The sequence below is a fragment of the Lactuca virosa genome, chromosome 2 (assembly GCF_052849685.1).
Source record: "Lactuca virosa cultivar CGN04683 chromosome 2, Lactuca_virosa_CGN04683_v6, whole genome shotgun sequence".
Classification (NCBI taxonomy): domain Eukaryota; kingdom Viridiplantae; phylum Streptophyta; class Magnoliopsida; order Asterales; family Asteraceae; genus Lactuca; species Lactuca virosa.
In genome coordinates this window covers 212,583,649-212,590,746 of record NC_136427.1, presented here as the reverse complement: position 1 = coordinate 212,590,746, position 7,098 = coordinate 212,583,649, and the positions used below count along the sequence as shown (strand labels likewise).

Genomic DNA, 7,098 nt, shown 5'->3' with positions numbered 1-7,098 from the left:
ATTTGTAGATGAGGACTTCGAGGACGAAGTCTAATTCAAGTGGGAGAGATTTGTAACATCTGGTCCATGTATGAATAAACTTTCATGTATTTACTTTAAAAGGGGTGGGCACGACATGGTGGAGCATCACCACAACGTGGCGGAACATTTTTATTCGCGGTATTTAAATGACCCACCACAACATGGCCTTGAGGCACCACGATGTGGCAGGTGTTTTAGTGAAAACCCTAAATTCGGGCTTTGGACCCTATATAAGGAACATTAAGGCTAGGTTTTCAGTAGGGGTGTTGATCGGGTAATTTTTTCGGGTTTCGGGTAATTCGGGTTTTTCATGTTAAAAAAAATACTCGTTACCCGACCCAAATTAAATTCGGATAATTCGGGTTTGGGTAATTCGGGTATCGGGTCGGGTTTGGGTAATTCGGGTATTACCCGAAATATACAATTTTTTTTTTTGAATTTCACCTGAAAATAAATTTAATGAAATAAATATGTCATGCTTTATTGGTCTTGTTTATATAAACAAACGAGGCATAAACGAAGTTACTCAAGCTTTGAACATTGAGATTTTTTAGTCAATAATACCTGAGATATCAAGTAATTTTTTAACAACTTAATCTAATCTAATAAGATGTTAAAAAAACAAATACTTAAAGATCTTAATTTAAAAGTTTAAAATGTTTGAGATAATTGTAGCCATAAGTTTTGTCATGTTTTGAAGTTTCGTCAAGATAATGAGTTTGTTAGTTGCAATAAAAACTATAATCTAGAAAACAATTAAGTTTTAAAGAATATGATGATATATAAACAATTACTTTTAATATTGCTAGTGCGATATTGTCATAATAAAAGAGATTCATGTTTTACAATAATGATAGTTAGTTTAAGCGTGATCAAATACCTGCTACAGAGTACAAGTTCTACAAAAAAAAAGAAATTTTAAAATAATTCGGGTAATTCGGGTATACCTGAAACCCAACAAACGTACCCTTTACCCGACCTGAAAAAAAATCGGGTTACCCGATTACCCGAAAAAATTTACCCGATACCCGAAAAAATTGGGGTTGGTAATTTGGGTATCGAGTATTTTCGACAAGGCTAGTTTTCAGCCTCCATCTTCCTCCCAACCTTAGAAACCCTAACCCTAGCCTCCATTAAAGTTGTAAGCTCATTTTTGGTGCCTTTTGGTGATTTTTAGAAGGAAAATGAAGCTCTTGGTGAGGTGGTTTTTGGGAAAGCATCATTTCTTCAGCTAGCATATCTCTTGGACCTTGGTTAGTCTCCAAGACCCGACCTTTCTTTTCATATGGCTATATCTATTGTTTTTGCCCCCTTTTTCCATGTTTTGATGGACTTGAGTAATGGAATCTTATAAAGTTTGCAACTTTATGAATCTCCAGGTCAAATGGAGCATTTAGTGTCTTGGATCTGAATTATAATCTAGTTTTGATGTCATGTATGGGGTTTTGGTCATTAAACCATATTTTTGACCTAAAATGGAAAAAGCATGTATTAGAAATGCAAGTCCTTAAAGCCTCGATTTTTAAGGTCTCTTTGGAGTGTGAAATATTTTTGGAAACTTTGGAGGTGCAACTCTAAGGATTTGGTGCTTAATGAGAATCTTGATGCATTAAGTTACCATTAGTGGTTAGGGTTGGGACCTTGGCTTATGGAGGGGTTTGAGGGATAAAGTTGGAAAATTTACCCATCAAGACCATGGGAAGGACCAAATCTGAGCCGTGGAGCTCTTGTAGTTGAAGGAAATGACTTAGGTTGCGTTTGGCGCACCACAGCTAGCTGAAAAGCTAGCTTATTTTTCGAGCTTTTTTGGGTTGTCGTGTTTGGTAAGCCAAAAAGCTAGCTTATAAGTTAGCTTTTAAGCTAGCTTTTAAAAAGCTACTTGGAGTAGCTTTTCATGAGCTTTTTTACAAACTTCCAAAATATACCCTTAATTAATTATAGAAACTTATTTTGGAAAATGTCTTTTTATGTAATTTTATATCTTTCAGCTAGCTTATCAGCTAGTTTTTAGCAAACACTTTTTTTTATTGGCTAGCTTATCAGCTAGCAGCTAGCTTTTTAACCATCAGCTAGTTTTTCAGCTATCAGCTAGCTTTTCAGCTACCAGCTAGCTTTTCAGCTAGCACGCCAAACACAACCTTAATGGTTTAAGCTGTCCAGAATAACCACTACAACATGATTGAGGTTGCCATGACGTAGTATCTTGGTCAAGACCCACCTGTTTTGTCGGTTTGTGGGCACAACGTGACCAAGGAGGCCACGACGTGGTGACTAGCTGGGTTGCCTTTTGACTTTGACCAGGAGTTGACTAAGTTTGACCTAGGGGTATTTTGGGTATTTTGAGTTATAGATTGAGTTTTGGTCACTGTTATTTATAAAGGTGACCGGTAGAGTTGGTTTCCGGAGCAGCGAGTTGTTTCAACTTTTTCATCCGATTGTGAGGTGAGTTTTCTCATTGTATCCATGGGTCGAAGGCACCAATGTCAGTCCATTATTGTGTTATGTAGGATGATAACTGTTATCTGACTATATGTGTTTGCATGTTGGATTGAAATATACCCCATTAAGGGGCCCACTATTGCATGTTCGGGATGAAATATACCCCAAGGCAGGGCCCATTGTAGCATGTTCGAGTTGAAATATATCCCATGGCGGGGCCCAATATCGTATGATCGGGTTGAAATATACCCCAGGGCGGGGCCCACTATCGTATGATCGGGTTGAAATATACCCCAGGACGGGGCCCACTATCGTATGATCGGGTTGAAATATACCCCAGGGCGGGGCCCATATTTGCTTATTGGGTTGGAATATACCCCAAGGCTAGGCCCAGTTGTATGTTTGGTATGTGGTATTTTGGGGGAACTCACTAAGTCTTGTGCTTACAGTTTATGTTTATGGTTTCAGGTACTTCCGGTACTTAGGGGAAGAGCCCGGAGTGATGACACAACATCCTCCCCTCATGATTTCCGCACTTTTTGGATACTATTACTCTGATGATTTTGATATTCTATATTGTGAATGTTTTGGAACAACTTGATATTTGAAACTATTGATTTTAAAATGAAAAATTTGATTACTGTTTTTAGGACGTTACAGATTGGACTGTCAAGCCCAGCCCACAACAATGGCATACTACTGAAATAACAGACCTTATCGGGACCACTTTGGATCAGACGCGATCCAGTAACATCGAAATAAACAACCCATTTATCCTCACGATGGGTTGCAAACTAATCCAGCAAGCAGCCTACTTTTAGATCCAACCCAAGGGAAAAATTCTGCCATCAACATCGAAATTACTCAACAACATTAACCTGAACGAATTGGAACAAAACCACAAAGGTTTAATGATTACAATGTCAACTTGCCGACTTCCATTGACCATTCTCTTCCCATCGCCACTCCAGCAACCTCGACGATACATCCTATCTATCATTTTGTCTCATATAAAAACTTTACTAATGCACACAAAGCCTTTCTTGTGGCTATCTCCACACAAGATGGGCCTAAACACTTTTCACATGCTATTAAAAACCTGAATTAGAGGTAAGCAATGCAAAATGAGATCACAACTCTTGAAAACAATGATACTTGGGCCTTGCCATCCGGAAAAGAAAGCCATTGAACCGAAGTTGGTTTACAAGATCAAGTATAAGCCTTTAGGAGAAATTAAGCGCTATAAAGCGATATTGGTCACAAAAGGATTCACACATGTGCACGACTTTGATTTTCATGAGACATTTGCTCTAGTCGCAAAACTCATCACCATCAGTACCATTCTAGCTGTATCGGTACAAAGAAAGTAGTATATTCATCAATTGGATGTAAGCAATGCTTTTTTACATGGAGATCTTGAAGAAGTGGTATATATGAAAATTCCTAAAGGACTTTCCAAGGTTGTGGACGATAGATTATGTAAGCTTCACAGGTCGTTTTATGGATTAAGTCAAGCTTCTCAGAATTTGTATAACAAGTTTACAAAGGTTTTGTTGGATGTCGGTTTTAGGCATTCCAAGGTGGATCGTCCTTTCTTCATCCTTGAGAAAGGTACCATCTATGTTACAGCCCTTATATATGTCGATGATGTTATACTCCTTGGCAATGACAACAAGCAAATTGCAAAAATAAAAACCTATTTGGATGGAAAGTTCAGTATTAAAGACTTGGAGACATTAAAGTATTTCCTTGGTATTGAAGTTGCAAGGACTCCAGATGGTATGAATCTTGGTCAAAGGAAATGTACATTAGATATTCTTGCTAACAGTGGGCTTCAAGGTTGCCGACATAGCTCGTTCCATATGGAACAAAATATTTGTCTTCATGATGCAAACAATACCCCTCTTATTGATGCAAGGCAATGCTGAAAACTTATTGGTAGGCTTTTATACGTCCAAGCCACTCGTCCCAACATCACGCTTGAGGTGAATACTTTGAGTCAGTTTGTTGCATGACCTCGACGGTTGCACCTCAATGCTTCAAGACCACATCGGGTCAAGGAATATTTTATACTCGACTGGTGATCATTGTTTAAAGGCCTTTAGTAACTCAGATTGGCTCAGATGTCCGTTCAATAGAAGCTCTAAAACTAGTTACTTCATCACTTTGGGGGTTCTCCTGTGTATTAGAAAACTAAGAAACAATTTGTGGAAAACTAAGAAACAATCTGTTATTTCCAGGTCCTCATCAGAGGCTAAGTATCGAGCCATGGCCACCACTGTTAGCGATGTTTTATGGATACATTGGCTTTTACATGATCTAAAAGCTCCTCAACAGAGAGCAACTCCACTTTATTGCGATAACCAGGCATATATATAGATTTCCAACAACTCGATTTTTCATGAACGTATCAAACACGTGGAAATGGATTGTTATTTTGTTTTTAAGTCCATTGAGTCCAAGCATATTCAACCGTGTTATATCAACACACATGATAAAGTTGCCAACATTTTTACGGAACCTCTTGGCATGACACGATTTCGTTTTTTACTTGACAGGTTGGGCGTCCGAGATCTTCGCGGTCCAATTTGAAGGGAATGAAGAAATTTAAATTTGAATTATGTTTATCTTATCCGTGTTATCTTTATCTTCTAATAGTTATCATATCTTTACCTAGAAACTTGTATAAATACCTTGTTGGTATTAACGATTGGTTTTTCAATAACTTAATAAGAAAGCTTTAGAAGCCTTGATTTATGAGTTTTCTCAATATCTTCTTTTAAAATAATGTTTAAAGAAAATACTTAATCTTTTTCACTTCATTATACCATCTTTCTTTTTAATTGTGAGTTTGAACGAAATATAATTGAGATTAATCATGCAAAATTGATAGTTTTACAACTCAAATTAGGTAGAAATTTTCCATGAAGAATGTCTAAACTCTAATGTTTGATACGCAACAATGATGGGAGGGTGAACACTGATCATTATCAGATTAGGATTTAGAGCATAAAAATAATTTAAGAAAGAAACATACCCTTGTGATTCGACTATGTTGAATGAATAAAGGAGATTCTCAGCCTTGCTTCTGAAATCGATTATTGAAGTCTGACGACATCAGTCATTGTCGATTTACTTTAAAATCGACAATTGAAAGTATGGAATCAGATAGGTTCCAGTTTAATCCCACATAAGTTATACCGATAGGCGGTGAGAGTGTAATAAATTCATGAGGATCGATGCTTTGTGATTTTGAGGAGTTAATCGGTGGAGGAAACACGGAGGCGAAAGAAGGAAGCAGACATATGAAGGTGGTAATCGGTAGTTGAGGACGACGGTAAGCAGTGGCAACGACTTTTCTACCAAACATATACGGACCAACGAAAGATAGAATAGAATGGTGTGGTCGGTGGAGCGCCTCTGTGGTTAAAGCAGATTGGAAGAAGATGACGGTGAACACAAATCGATGTCGGCTTGAAACCTCTAGTATTGAAGCCATGCTGAACCACTAAGCCGTGACTTGAAACTGAGAATGATCATAAACTGGTTCTATATATAATTCTATGAGTTACAAAACATCGTGATAACCTTGTGATGTATATATTTAAATCCTTATCATTCCTTATGATTATAATTGAAAATCTTTTCACAAATGTGGCTGTAGTTTAGTGGTAAGAATTCCACGTTGTGGCCGTGGAGACCTGGGCTCGAATCCCAGCAGCCACACATTAATTTTTATTTCATAACGTCATGCTTTAATTGTAGGATCCCTAAAAGTTTTCAAACACAATCACATGTTTATATTCCTGCTAATTTTCAATACATATGAAATGGGACTTGTTGTTTTTTTAAATGGGTTTTGTTGGTTTTAAAAAGCATTCTGTTAATTGCATGATTGATTTTCCTGCTAGTTTTAAAAAGATATGTCAAACTACATGTTCAAACTATGATTAGTTTGACAGTTTGTGGAATGTTTTTACAATTAAAATCAGCAAATGCGTGAATTCAATTGGGGTTGTAGTAATTTTGAAATGATTTTGCCAATTCTATGTTTGTATTCAGTGTTTTGAATTTGAAACCTCTAAGAAATAAGAAATTCCGTTCTATATAACGATTTAAACAAAAACATAAAAGTTTAATAACCACTCTGTTTAACCATATATATTTCATAGTTAAGTAGCTAGTACAATATAATTTAATTGTATAAAATACGATTAAAAAACTTGCAACTATATGCCTGTAGTTTATTGGTAAGAATTACACGTTGTGGCCGTGGAGACCTGGGCTCGAATCCCAGCAGCCACAAAATATAATTTATTTTTAATTTTGAAAACCAGATCATAGCTTTGGAACATTTATCATGAAGAGGCTTTTGTTCTATGCTCAGTTTGATTTGAAAAAGTTCTAAAATTTATCGTCGGGTGCTTTATAGATGAAATGTAATTAACAAAGGCCAACTATTTTATAATACTTTTGTTAAGGGGATAATTTGATTGTGACAACAACCAAACTTTCACCTTTTCCGTTTTAGGTAACCAAATATTTTTTCAGTATTGAACCTGAAGGGTATCTAATATGATTGGTAGCAACGTTCATTGAAAAATTAGTATTGCTAAGTTTCAATATTCACTTAAGGCT

The 7,098-nt window shown here is 36.6% G+C and overlaps 1 non-coding gene across 1 annotated transcript; it reads left to right on the top strand.

Annotated features, from left to right (window-relative positions):
* Positions 1-6,114: 6,114 nt before the first annotated feature.
* Positions 6,115-6,186, top strand: TRNAH-GUG (transfer RNA histidin (anticodon GUG)). Its single transcript has one exon. It is a non-coding gene; the product is annotated as a tRNA-His (tRNA).
* Positions 6,187-7,098: the final 912 nt, after the last annotated feature.